We start from the raw sequence: 15,417 nt of genomic DNA, 5'->3' as shown, positions 1-15,417 counted from the left end.
CGGTTAAAGAATCTGGGAATGTTTAGCTTGCAAAAAAGAAAGCTGAGAGGAGACTTAATAGCTGTCTACAAATATCTGAAGGGCTGTCACAGTGCAGTGGGAACAACCCTATTCTGATTTGCACAAGGAAAGACTAGAAGCAATTCGATGAAACTGAAAGCGAGGAGACACAGATTAGATATTAGATAGTGATTGAATAAGAGGCTTCAATACAGTGATCCAACCAGCGAGCTTTCAAAGTTGATTATCTTATTGCCAGTGCGTCTCTTGTATAAACATTACATCTGACTGCAATCTTTCTAGGTGGGCTAAAATTTTGCTCCTCTTGATTGGCAAGTTTAGACCAGCAACATTTAATTTAACTATGGAGCAAGTGGGCTAGAGAGGCCTCAGACAGGATGAAGCATCTTGCAAAGAGTCTACAGAAAAGTAGTAGTACAAGCTGCAATGGAGAAAAAGAATAAGAGTCAACCAAAGGGTCAACAAACCCGTTTATAATTAAGAGTATATCAATGATAAACTGGAAAAGCAAAAACATGATAATTAAAGGGGCATTCTGAATCACTGATTTTATATAGTTTTGGACTCCACATGCTCAAAACTATATAAAATCAATATACTCACTGAGGTGCTGGACCGCTGCTTCGGTGGCCTGGTGCTATGACATCTGACAGGTGATGTCCCATAAATCTGTCATGAGCCTCTAATGCAGTGGTCCAGAACATCATCATGGTTCCCTCCATAATTGTCATACATGTTTATCTTCTGTAGATGCACTGTGCAAAGCTTGTCCTTTCATATCCAGTGTGTGTGTTGCACAGCTGCGGAGCTTGAAGGGTTAACTATAATAAAATCATTGCCTGCATGTAAATGTATCAGGCTGTCATGTCATGTGGTATGAATGTAATGATAAATAGTAGGAGTTGAGAGCGGGAAGAGGTCTTCCATCTTGTCTTCAACCTGAGAGAGTCCTAACACAGAGCCAGATGGAAGCACCTTCCATGTAGGTGAAAATGGAAGAGGAGAAGAGATATCCCAATTGGAGTCTGGATGTGAATGGAGTGAGTCCCAAGATCCTAAGAGAGAGAGCATCTCCCAATAGTTCTTTATTTAGGAACCCACTGTACAGGTACCAATTCAGACCACAAATTTTGCCTATGCGGCCGTCCAGAGTCAGGATCACTGCATAGAGGTACGCTACTGAGACACACTCACGTGCCTGCCGTGCGAGGTGTTATTGTTAATCCTTTAAGTAAATAAATGTCTGCCAGAATGTCTGCGGAGTGACCCCTACCCCCCTCCTTTTCTGGAGTTCTCCCAGTTTAGGAGCGGTACTGTACAGATAACATGAACTGTAGGATCGGTTTCATCCTGAGTATCCTCCCTGACCTCTGAGCTCTAGCCTGCTTGTACTTAAAAGAATTGCACCCGCATTTCTTGAATAATTGTATTGCCAAAGTAATGTTATACCGGGCCCTAACCGTTCCTGTTATTTCTCCGACGTGTAGCATACCGATGTGTTGCAACGGTGGCGTCACTGTGACAACTACTACCCCAATCATCCCGTAGGGTGTCGAAGGTGGCTTGCAATCCTGCTCTGGCCTAGGCTACGTGTCATGCCCTTCAGGACTAGAGCATGGTAAGTGCCACCGTGACAAGCCAACACATAACCCTCCCAGCTCTTCACGTTAGTCAAGAGTCCAGGGTACCCCTATGGGGTGTTGCACTAATATGGAAGCCCTGAGATAGATTTATGTTATAACACAGAAACGTCACTGAAGACGTTTCTGTCTGGCTTTCTATTAGCTGCAGCACTTATGTGGGTAAACAGCTTACATGACCGCTACAGCGCTTGTAAATAGAAGACTGGAGCAGCAGCAGGGAAGCAGCATGTAGGTATTTTGTTTTATTTTTTTATATACCTTTCATACCCGTCATACTGCCATCAATGCTTGGAGTTCCCAGAAAACACCTTTACCAATCAACAGCAATACTTCACAGGGGGTATTTCATTCTTACATCAGGAAGTGACCTATTTATAAGGTTTAAGCATTTGGAGGTTTCTCCGAGCTTCTGAAGGATCATCAAAAATAAAAGTCCTTTTGTTTGTGGTTACTCTAAATACTGTGTAGTGGCTCAGAACACTATCCTGGTCCGCTCCATAAATGTCATACATATTTTGCCCTATGTAGATGCACTGTGCAAAGCTTGTCTTGTCATATTCAGTGTGTTGCAAAGTTGCGGCGCTTGGGAGGTTAACAGTTTGTCATGTCATATGTTACAGGTGAGGTTATAAATGTGAGTGTTAGAGAGCAGGAAGAGGAGTTCTGTCTTCAATCTGTGAGTGCCATCTTGTTCAGAGCCCAAGAGAGTGCTAACACAGATCCACATGGAAGCACCTTCAGCTTCCATGTAGGTGAAGATGGAAGAGAGGGAGTGATATCCCGTAGCGTGTGGGGAGTGGATCTGAATGGAGTGAGTCCCACCATCTGAGAGGGAGCCCTACAATAATTCTGTACAAGTACCAGTTCACACTACAAGCTTTTCCTGTGCGGCCGCCCAAAGTTAGGATCACTGCACAGAGATACGCGACTGAGTTACACTTCTGAGAGGGTGAGACAGCCTCCAATATGTGTACATTGTTCTTGTTATAGTTCTATATAGTCCTCTGCTGTGTGTTTTATTATTCGTCCCCAAGAGGTCGCTGTTCTACAAAAAGATTATTGTCAAGCTGTAAGGTGACAGGACCATGGTAGCCTGTGATTGGAGCACCCATTGCCTGGTTACACCGTGCGCATGGAATGAAAGAAAATTAAATAGCGTGCGTACACTGTGAGGTGACAGTTAGTCCAGGGAGGTAACTCAGTGGAGCAACGGAAGAAGGAAGGAGGTCGTGTCCTGTGCGAGGGGAGTGTCCTGAGGGGACCAGAGCTGTAGCAGGGCGGAGCGGATTCAGATTCTTATCAGATGCCAGCCGGATGGGAGAAGACTTGCTGTCGGAGATGTTGCTGAATAACCGGAGTGAGACTGGATATTGTGTGGGAAAATACTGGATGTCGCTGAGGAAGTAAGTAATGACTCTCTGTGGTACCGCACGCTTTTCTGGAGGTGCCCCTCATCCCTCTGGACTCTTTGGCTGATTATACAGCATACCGGGCCAGTAAGAAAACTACGTGCACGTAAGACACCACATTTTGGCGCCAAGTTACTCGGGACTGCGTTTGGCCTGTAGTTAGACTACCGGTAGATAGGTTTATGGATCGTGTCAGGCCACACTTCAGCGGGATATGCACAGTGGCTGGCATACCACATCCAACTGTTCAGTACGAAGCTTCTGGGAACATTCACCTGTCTATATAGTCGCTTTTCTTTTGATCTTTATACATTTTCCTTATTGTATTGGGTTTGGGGGATAGAATCAGTGTGGTTAAGTTTGTAAGCTGTTGTGTTGCACCGCCGGTACTCAGATCACTCTCCCTTCCCTTTGTTCCTGAGTAGTGCTGTTAATAGATAACAAGGGTCCGGTTCATTGGGGCCTGCCCATTAGGTAAAAGCATAGTCTATTTTAGTATCGCACATTTGGGGAGTACAGCGCTATACAGCACAAGGGCCTCTTCCATCTGGCTGAGTGTAGGTGAATTTTGTTGGGATACCTATATTTTGTAGTCACGTGGGCCACAGTGCTTGAGTAAAATTTGGCTTGCGCTTGAACTGGTGTCGGAGTTGTTTACCTTGTTCGTGACTTCGCTGTATCCTGGGGAGCCCACCCCGATACATGGCTTACACACCCATGCACCTGCTGTGTGAGTTGTTTATTGTTTAAGCCTTTCTGTCAATAATTGTCTGCCAGAGAGTCTGCAGAGTGACCCCTACCCCCCTTCATCCTCTGGAGTGCTCCAGTCCAGGACCGATGCCGTGTAGATAATGTGGACTGTAGGACCGTATTCATCCTGTGCATCCTCCCTGACCTCTGAGCTCTAGCCTGTTGATGTTGAAAGTAAATTCTACCTACCTTACCTTGAATACCTGTTGTAAAGTTTATTATTCAATAAAAGTTATACCCGGCCGTAACCGTTCCTGGGGACCCGAGGTACTATACACAAGTATAGTACCTCGGGTCCCCAGGTTCTTTTCTCCACCACATTACATACCGGAGTGTGGGAACGCTGGTATCACAAGTGATGAGTACTACTACTCCCCCCATCATGTTTATTGGCATTCCCTATCATAGGGGTGTTGAAGCTGGCCTGCGATCCTACTCTGGCCTTGGTTGCGTGATGTTCCGCAGGGACCAGAGCCTGGTAAGTGTCGCAGTGACAAGCTAATACTTATCACTCCCAGCTCTGCACAGTGGTCAAGTGTCCGCAGTCATACTCCTGGGGTGTTGCAATTGATATTAAAATTGGAATTTGTGATTCAGCTCTATCAGGCATTTCCATAGGGAGGGTGACTGAGTAATCCTGAACCATTACGACTTTACGCCAGTCTATCAACAGCGTTGACAACTTTTTGAAAGCTCTCAGTATTTCTTCCTTCATCTGAAAATGAAAAAAGTACACTATCACTTGTCTGGGTAATGTCTGTTGTTCTCTGCGTTCTGAACCAATTCTATGGACCCTTTCCAATGCCAGCATCAGCAGGTCTAGAGTAAGGTTTAAGATGGCTGGGATATCAGAAGTGACATAGCAGACTAGGTCAGGACCTTTTATGAACTCTGGGATCTTCAAGAAGTGAAGTTTATTCCTCCTGAATGTATTTTCTAAACCATCCAACTTCTCTTGGAGGAGTTTGACATTGTCTTCTTGCAATATACATCTATTTTGTTGTTCCTCCAATGAAGACTCCATGTCAACCAGCCCAGTTTTTAAGGTGGTGATTTTTTTGACTACTCGTTACCATTTGGGATTGCCCAGAGCTAATAGAAAAGTGTAGTAGATCTAATCTTTTATCTAAGTGGGGTATAACTTGTCAGATAACCTCCTGAGCCACCAAAGTGGCAATTGAGTTGTCCCCCCCTGAGGTGATGAATGGGCTGGCTGCTATAGAAGAAGGAAAGTCAGTGGCAGCTCCACAGTCAGACTCGAACATAGCTGGCGATGAGGCTCTTTCTTGAGAATCGTGGGATTTCAATGGCATTTTGTCTTTCTTGGTGCCAGATTTTGAGGACAATCCAGTTGCTGGGATTTCAGGCATTTTGGAGGTTCTGTTAGTTTTGGTTTTATGGTGCATATCTTGGGATTGTGTAAGTAGCAATCTGTCCATTAACCAGAAGAATAAGAGAGTATGGTGAGTAGGCAGGTCCAGGAGCAGGCACTGAAAGGGGAAGGACAGGTCAGATATATCCCCTCACAGAATCTATAACCCCAATTCCAAAAACGTTGAGATGCTCTGTACAGTGTAAAGAAATGTAAGGAAAAAAAGCAAGGAATGGTTTGGAAATCTCATACAACCATAGTTTAATCGCTATGGTTATATGAACACATATCAGAAGTTGAAAGGTAAATATTTTTCATTTTATTTATTTTTTTAAATTAACTCATTTAGAAAACGATGGCAGAAACACATCTCAAAAAAGTTTAGAAAGAGGTAGGTCTACCATTATGTAGCATCTAGAGATGAGCAAGCACCAAAATGCTCGGGTGCTTGGTACTCGAGTCAAACTTTTCGTAATGCTCGAGATCTCGTTTCAAGTAACGAACCCCATTGAAGTCAATGGCGGACTCGAGCATTTTTGTATGGGACTGATGCTCCGCATAGGTAATAACTTGTGAAATAGTATAGCTGAAATGGCCTGCACAGCCCTAGATGCTTAAAAAAAAAATTGGTGCACTACTGCTCCCAGCCAGCCACAACACTAATGCACACTATGAGGAGTAGCCCTAAGAAGGACTGTTGGCTTTTCCTTATATCAGCAGCAGCACTTTCCCTAACCTCTGCCAGCGTGTGTCTGAGGCGAGCCGCGGGCGGGACCAGTTTAAGGGGGTGCTGGGGTCGCCATGGCGACCCGGCCTGTGCGCTCAGGGGGCCCCGGGGCCGCCCTCTGCAATACCAACATGCACATTTAGTGCATTAATCGCTGGCCGTTATGACTGCAGCAAAATTCTCATCATGCCGCAGCCGGAACGGCCAGCGTGAGAGGAAGGCTCGGCAGAGCAGGGAGGAGGAGGGAGGAACTCACATGAGCCGGCAGGGGAGGATGGAGGAAGTCACATGGGATGGCAGGGGAGGAGGGAATAAGTCACATGACAGGGATCATGTGCTGCCCCCTGCTTCCTGCTGAACGGGAAGCATATTTCCCTTTTCAGCCGCAGTTCTCCGGCGCGGCGCATTCAGCCAATCAGCTGGCTGGAATCGGCACCACGTGAATACACAGCGTGCACGCAGATTGCCTTCAGCAGCCGTGTGCACTACACACTACAGTTAAGCAGACGTGCACTACACACTACACTTAAGCAGCACGGGATTAGGGTTAGGGTTAACTAAACCTAACCCCAACCCCAACCCTAAACCTAACCCTAAACACTAACCCTAAACCTAACCCTAACTCCAACCCCAACCCTAACCCTAAACACTAACCCTAAACCTAACCCTATACCTAACCCTAAACCTAACCCTAAACCTTAACCCTGTGCTGCTTAAGTGTAGTGTGTAGTGCAAGTCTGTTTAACTGTAGTGTGTAGTGCACACGGCTGCTGAAGGCAATCCGCGTGCACGCTGTGTAGTCACGTGGTGCCGATTCCAGCCAGCTGATTGGCTGAATGCGCCGCGCCGGAGGACTGCGACTGAAAAGGGTAATATGCGAACGGGAAGCTTCTGAGTTGCTGGCTTGCTGCTGCTGTCACATGAAGGAGAAGTGGACCGGGCCCTGGGGTGAGTGCATATGTGTGTGTCTGTCTGTCTCTCTCCTTTATCTATCTATCTCATATCTATCTATCTACTATCTATCTATCTATCTATCTGCTATCTATATACTATCTATCTATCTGCTATATATCTGCTATCTATATACTATCTATCTATCCCATATCTATCTATCTATATACTATCTATCTATCCCATATCTATCTATCTATATACTATGTATCTATGTATCTATTCCATATCTATCTATCTATCTATATACTATCTATCTATATACTATCTATCTATCTATATACTATCTATCTATCTATATACTATCTATCGATATACTATCTATCTACTATCAATCTATCTGCTATCTATATACTATCTATCTGCTATCTATATACTTTCTATCTCTCTGCTATCTATATATCTGCTATCTATATACTATCTATCTATCTGCTATCTATCTATCTATCCCATATCTATCTATATACTATCTATCTTTCTGCTATCTATCTATCTGCTATCTATATACTATCTATCTCTCTGCTCTCTATCTATCTATCTATCCCATATCTATCTATATACTATCTATCAATCCCATATCTATCTATATACTATCTATCTATCCCATATCTATCTATATACTATCTATCTGCTATCTATATATTATCTATCTATCTACCTATATACTATCTATCTATCCCATATCTATCTATATACCATCTATCTATCCCATATCTATCCATATACTATCTATCTATTCATCCATCTATCTATATACTATCTATCTATCTCATATCTATCTGTATACTATCTATCTCATATCTATCTATATACTATCTATCTATATACCATCTATCTATCCCATATCTATCTATTTACTATCTATTCATCCATCTATCTATATACTATCTATTTGCTATCTATATACTGTCTATCTCATATGAGATAGATAGTATATAGATAGATGAATAGATAGTGTGTATATATATATATATATATATATATATATAGGTAGATAGATAGATAGATAGTGTATAGATAGATGGATGAATAGATAGATGGTATATAGATAGCAGATAGATAGATAGTATATAGATAAATATGAGATAGATAGATAGTGTATAGATAGATATAAGATAGATAATGTATAGCTAGATAGTGTAAAGATATAGTATATAGATAGACAGTGGATAGATAGTATATAGATAGATAGTGTATAGATAGTGGATAGATAGTATATAGATGGATAGTGTATAGATAGTGTATAGATAGTATATAGATAGATATGAGATAGATAGTATATAGATAGATGGATGATTAGATAGATAGTATATAGATAGCAGATAGTATATAGATAGATATGGGATACATAGATAGTATATAGATAGCAGATAGATAGATAGTATATAGATAGCAGATAGATAGATAGTATATAGATAGCAGATAGATAGTATATAGATAGATATGGGATAGATAGATAGTATATGGATAGATATGGGATACATAGATAGTAGATAGATAGATAGATAGATAGATAGATAGATAGATAGATAGATAGTGTATAGATAGATATGAGATAGATAGTGTATAGATAGATAGTATAGAGATAGATAGTATATAGATAGATAGTATAGAGATAGATAGTATATAGATAGATATAAGATAGTGTATAGATAGATAATGTATAGATAGATATGAGATAGATAGTGTATAGATGGATGGATGAATAGATAGTATACAGATAGCAGATAGATAGTATATAGATAGATATGGGATAGATAGATAGTATATAAATAGATATGGGATAGATAGATAGTATATAGATAGATATGGGATAGATAGTATATAGATAGATATGGGATAGATAAATAGTATATAGATAGATATGAGATAGATAGATAGTATATAAATAGATAGATAGACATGTGTTCAGAAAACGGAGCTTGAAATCGTGGCATTTTTACCAGGATTTCGAGCAGCGTTTTTGAACACAGGTTACAGCGTCGGACGACGCTTTTTAATGCACCCCATCGTTGTGAGGAGGTGTGTTAAAAACCATGACAACGCAAAAATAGAACAGACAGCTCTCGAAAATCACAGCGTTAGAAACACTGTGTACGAGCGCAGGTTTTAGTAAGCTCATTAAAATCTCTGGGAGTGTTGTACCGTGGTTAGTACGGTGCTCGGGACACCGTGCTAATAGCGGTAAAAAGTGGTGCGTGAGAGTGGCCTGCGGGGCTGCAAACAAATCATCATGTTCAGGAAATGCGTCATGTTTGGAAAAATTACGCCAAGGGGGAGATCATGTATGCAGCACGATTTAGGTATGGGTACGGGGGAGTGTGGGGTGGAGGCCCAAGGGGGGCCCCGAGCTGAACTTTTGCACCCGGGCCCCTGAGCCCTTAGGGACGCCCCTGAGTTTAAGTACTCGGCGGTCACCTGATCCCGCCAGCCACTCACTGCTGTTGCCGGGCAGAGGGCTGGCACGTCACAGCAGGATGTGGTAATGCCTTCCCCGCATGTCTATTGGCTAGAAAATGGCGCTAAACATGCGGGGAAGGAAAATGCAATTGATTCGAGTACCGCGTGGTGTTCATCTCGAGTACTAATACTCGAACGAGCATCAAGCTCGGACGAGTGTGCTCGCTCATCTCTAGTAGCATCCCCTCTACTTTTTACAACACTTTGTAAACATCTGGGAAGTGGGTAGACCAGATGCTGGAGTTTTGGGAGAGGAATTTTGTGCCACTCTTGTTTAATGTATGAATCTAGCTGCTCAACAGTCTTTGTCAGATGTTTTGTTTTTTAATGCATCAAATGTTTTCTACTGGTGAAGGGTATGTACTGTAGGTGGCTGCTTCAGCAGCCGGACTCTTCTTCTCTGAAGCCATGCTGTTTTGATGGATGCACTATGTGGTTTAGCATTGTCTTGCTGAAACATGCAAGGCCTTCCCTGAAAGAGACATTGTCTGGATGGGAGTATGTTGTTCTAAAACCTCGGATGCCTCAGCATTGATAGTGCCTTTCAGGATGTGTAAGCTGCCCATGCCATAGGCACTAATGCAACCTCATACCTTCAGAGATGCAGGCTTTTGAACTACACGCTGATAACAAGCTGGATGGTCCTTCTCCTCTTGAGTCCGCATGACATGGCATACGTGGTTTCCAAAGACAATTTCACATTTTGAGTCATCTGACCAGCAAACAGTTTTCCATTTTGCCTCGGTTAATTTTAAATGAGCTTTCGCCCATAGAAAGTGCTGGTGTTTCTGGATTGTGTTGATATATGACTTCTTTGCATGATATAGGTTTAGCTTGCATTTGTGGATTGTATGGCAATCTGTGTTCAGACAATGATTTCTGGAAGTATTCCTGAGACCATGAAGTGTTTTGCATTACAAAATCATGCCTGTTTTTAATGCAGGAACACCTGAGGGCCCATAGATCTCGAGCATCCAATATTGACTATCGACCTTGTGCCTATGAATTTCTCGAGATACTCTGAATCTTTTGATATTATGTAGTGTAGATGGTGGGATATTCATTATCATTATACCACCCCTCCCCTTTAAAATCGGTATTACCATTATACTGCCCCTCGCTCTCTCTATTATATATTACTATCATTATGCCATTCCTTCCCTCTATTGTATAGTATTACCATTATACTGCCTCTCGCTTTCTCTATTAAATAATTTTATCATTATACCACCAGAAGGCCACAAAGTATAGCTTGGATTTTTTCTGAGCTCATCCCTGTTTGGCACAGCGTAATTAAATTCCCCCCACTCTACTGCTGGCTGTGTAAGGTCTGCAATTAATTCATAGTGGCAGGACTGGTGACTTTGAACAACATTGCAGGACACAAACTGAAAACTGCAATATTCCCCACTGTAAAGCATAGTATGTCTGCCTGCTTTGCTGTTATATACAGTGACAGCAGCAGAAATATACCCTCTCCCAATGTACGTTTCATATTGGCATATAAACATGATGCAGCTTCTTTCTCTGTTCCCACCAAAAGAAGCCATCATTAATATATCCTCTGTAGAATATCTGACCCTAACAAACCAGGTGTTGTATGGGCATATAAACGTGAAGCAGCTTTTTTCTCTGTTCTCTCCAATATGACTCCAGTATACAAGTTTTCTCAACAGCATCAATATATCCGCTGTAGAATATGTCCATAGCAACAGACCCAGTGTTATATAGGCATATAAACATGATGCAGCCCCTGTCTTGTGCTCAACTGTAAAATGGTTACTTGTTATACTGTAGCTATGTTGTTACATGTGGCTCAGTTATGTGATACAGACATCCAGTGAAGCTGCTGCCAATATGAAAGATAGTGGATACCTTTGGTGACATCAGCAAGGTGTCCTGGCTGCTGATTGACTGTACGCTGACCTCTCTTGCAAGCATTATCGGGAAATTTGAATTTCCTGCGATTTGGCAAAAATCAGTACGATTTTACCCTTGGCCAATCTAGATGAGCAACACTATTCCCTGGGTGGCTTTCTGCTGCAGTTTTTGGCACAGATCCACATGCGGAATTTGGCCTGTCAATGGGCAAAATTTGCATGAAGGATTCCGACAGGGCCAATTCTCTGGGCAAATCCGCACCAAAAACCATGGCAGTTTTTTGAGACAAAAATCACATTCCACCATGTCTAAATACCCTTACAGTACGTGTGGACAAGCCTTACTCTTCTCTATTATATCACACAAAACCTGCCCAGAAACGTATTTATGCTATTTAGTGTAAAATTCTGACAGGTACAGAAATCTTGTGAAACAGAGATCAAGGAGATCTCCTCACATATTCAACCCTAAGCTGCCATTCCAGTTCCATCCAGGTTTCTATCTCTGTGTAGTTTTTTACATAACCAAGATGGAAAGAACAGTGGAGAAGAAAACTAAATATGAAAGGTACCTAATCAACAGGGGTAGACTGGTCAGTAAACCCTCCTGGAAAAAGCCTGGTGGAATGATCAGCTCCTAGGACTGGTACAGGGGCAGACATTTTTTTAAAACTTTAAGTGGGGAAGTGTATAAAGATAAAACACATATATCACCATCTGTGTCGCTCCTCCCACACCCGGCCTCTGCAGTTGGCATCCAACTGCTCACCTGAGGACTTTCTGGTAGAGCATTCATGTGACAAGCACATGTGATCGCTGCAGCCATCCTCAGCAACCGCATTGGTGAGGCCAGGAACTGGCCATAGTGATCAAATGATCGTTCCATCAGGAGATGCTCAGGTGAGCAGTGTATCGCCGATTGCAGAGGCCAGGAGTGGGAGAAGCGATACAAATGAGTATATACTATGTTTTTATTTTAACTCCTTATTGACGGCCCCATAGTGTTTTTACGTCCTGCCTATGTGGGCTTTAGTTCTCAGGGACATAAAAACATGCATCCCCTAAGGATTAAAGCTAAGTGGGCTGTGGACATGACAGCTACATGCTGTCGGTTACCGGAGGTAGCTGACAACCTAGAGCTGTCATCCCGGGCCACGGGAAGTTCCCCCTGGCAATGGATAGCGTTGATCGTATTAAAGTAAATAAAAAGTGAAAAAAGATTTTAGCTCACAGCCCGCATCCATGATGGGGGCTGAAACGTCTTACCCCCATCCTCCACAATGCTCGACGATGTTGTGTTCCAGAACAGACTCCCTCCTCCGTCACTTGCGCATGCGCGCCAAGAAAGGAATGGCAGTGCATGCGCAGAAGCCCAGATCACCCGGCTCTCAGGTACCTTCAGTAGCCGGGACGCAGGAGGTATCACCAGGGACCACGGTGACCAATCCCCAGGCCCGTGATCATCATTAACCAATGGTTAATGGCGATCACAGAAAAGTTCAAAAAAGTGAAGTAAAGTCAAAGTTTCATCTTCCCTCACGAATCCAGGATCAGATCCATGAGGAGAGTGAAAATACTCCCTACCGTCCTCTGTGATGTGCCATGGCAATCTGCACTTGCCGCGGGCTTCTGCGCATACACACCAAAGAAAATTTGGCGGCGCATGCGCAGAAGCCCGGGTCGCTTGGGAGATTTAGAATTTCCTGAAACAGGAGATGTCACAGTGGACCATGGTGAGGTTCCTCGGGTTTGTGATCCCTGCTATCCAATGTATAGCAGCGATCAGGAAAAAGCTTTAAAAGTGAAATAAAGTCAAAGTCAAAGTTCCATCTCCCCTCACGAATCCAATCCATGAGGGGAGATGAAAATACTCACCTAAGGTCCCCCGGAGTCTCCTAAAGTGACAGGCTCTTTAGCTAATCTGCGCATGCGCCGACAAAATGGCGGCGCATGCGCAGTAGAAGCATATGCCAAATAGCTTTTGCATAGTAACCAGCAGGGTCCAAAGTGATTGGTCCCTGCTGACATGGATGGCTGTGATACACCTATCACAGCCATCTTTGCCATTTTTTCAATGAATATAGCACAGAGTTAGTCCTGTCTATCTCTCTCCCCTCACTGAGAAAGTGTGCTATGCGGCCTAAAAGGCCTTCAAACAAAATTTCCGTTCTGAAAGCCACCGGCTATTCCTTTCATTTTGGGCCCCATTGTGCATCCAGACAGAAGATTAAGGCCACAACAGGTATGTCTCTGAACACGGGAGAAACAGGGTTATCCATTTTGGGGCGAAAGTCTTCATTCATATGTGTACTGCACAAAAAATACTTGTCCCCGCACATACTGGCTTCAGTGCTGCTGCATGAGAGATAATATCACTGGCTCACAGCGGGGTGGCAGGAGGAGATTTCTCTCCTCGCGCTCAACCGCCCCTCTCCATTGGCTTAACATAGCGGCTGTTCAATACTGTTCAATACCCCCCCCCCCCCCCCGTTCGGCGCGAGACAACCCCGATGCAGGGACTTAAAAAAAAAAAATGCACAGCGCTTACCTGAATCCCCACGCTCCGGTGACTTCTTACTTACCAGTTGAAGATGGCCGCCGGATTCTTCTCCCTCGGTGGACCGCAGGGCTTCTGTGCGGTGCATTGCCGATTCCAGCCTCCTGATTGGCTGGAATTGGCACGTGACAGGGCGGAGCTACACGGAGCCGACATCCTGCACGAGCGGCCCCATTGAGAAAAGAAGAATCCAGGACTGCGCAAGCGCGGCTAATTTGGCCATTAGACGCCGAAAATTAGTCGGCTCCATGGAAACGAGGACGCTAGTAACGGAGCAGGTAAGTGAAAAACTTCTTATAACTTCTGTATGGCTCATAATTAATGCACAATGTACATTACAAAGTGCATTAATATGGCCATACAGAAGTGTATAGACCCACTTGCTGCCGCGGGACAACCCCTTTAAGTGAAGAAATGCTAGGAAAAATTAGGCACATAAAAAGCATTGGTATTTCAGTGAGGTGTGTTTTCAGGACTGAACACTAGGTGGCATCACATGGCAAAGCTTCAATAGATACAGTACTGTGTAATTGGCGGTTTCTGAAGAAATCACGTTACTTCCATACACAATGCAACATGCAAATGAACCAGCAGTGTGTTTTCATGCCAACACATTAAAATTAGAATGTGTTTCTGAGGTGTTGCTTCATTCTACTGTCACATGGCCTTGTTATTGTCTAATAAGCAATTCTGTTGAAATAGCAGATTTATGAAGAAATAATCAGCCCATGTAAAAGGCAGCACTGGTTAGTACTAGTGGAGGAACACAGCCTAATTGAAAAGAGGGAGCTGAAGTAGTTGCAATTCATTAATATGTTCACACGCAGCAGAACTAACATCAGAAAATCTGCAGCATTTTAATCCCATCCACATGGCTTGTACTGTAAATGCTGAGGATTCTCCATAAGGAGATTCCCCATGTAAAATCCGCAGCATTTACACTGCGTAAAAATACCTTTAGGTCAGTTTCACAGGGCACGCGATTTTCTCATGATGCGATAGCGCTACAAGTCCCATGTATGTAAAGCCCATGCTTTTCAATGGGTTCTTAGCGATGTTTTGTAGGCCGCTACATTGCGAGAATACAAAATCGCGGGATGCTCTATACAGCCGCGATTTGCAATGTTTTGTTGCCAATGTTTCCCTATGGAGCCTTGCTATGTGTTGCATCGCATCACACGAAAACGTGTTTTTTCCGTGCGGTGTGATGAAACTTTTACAGTAGGAAATCCTACTGTTCGAATCCTAAAATAAGCTGTAGATGCATTAAAAAAACCACAAAATACAATACATCACCTAAGAAGCGTTGTCCACACCGCCGCACGTCTCAACTGCAGCTCCGACACTTGTTTGTAGTCTTCAGGGAGCACCTCTTGGTCAGGGGGTTCAAAAACACCACCTCCAGGAAGCGTTGCCTCTGATTGGTTCTCTAGCGCCGCGGCTTAGCCAATCACTGCAGCGCTCGATGAAGCAATCACAGCCATTGAATGGCTGTGATTGGTTTATCGAGTGCTGCAGTGATTGGCTAAGCTGCGGCGCTCGAGAACTAATCAGAGCCAACGCTCCCTGGAGGCAGGATTTTTGAACCTCGGACCAGGAAGTGCTGACTGAAGACTACAAACAAGTGCCATGAAACTGCTGGATGAG

The sequence above is a fragment of the Eleutherodactylus coqui genome, chromosome 2 (assembly GCF_035609145.1).
Source record: "Eleutherodactylus coqui strain aEleCoq1 chromosome 2, aEleCoq1.hap1, whole genome shotgun sequence".
NCBI lineage: Eukaryota > Metazoa > Chordata > Amphibia > Anura > Eleutherodactylidae > Eleutherodactylus > Eleutherodactylus coqui.
Note: the sequence above shows the minus strand (reverse complement) of the source record.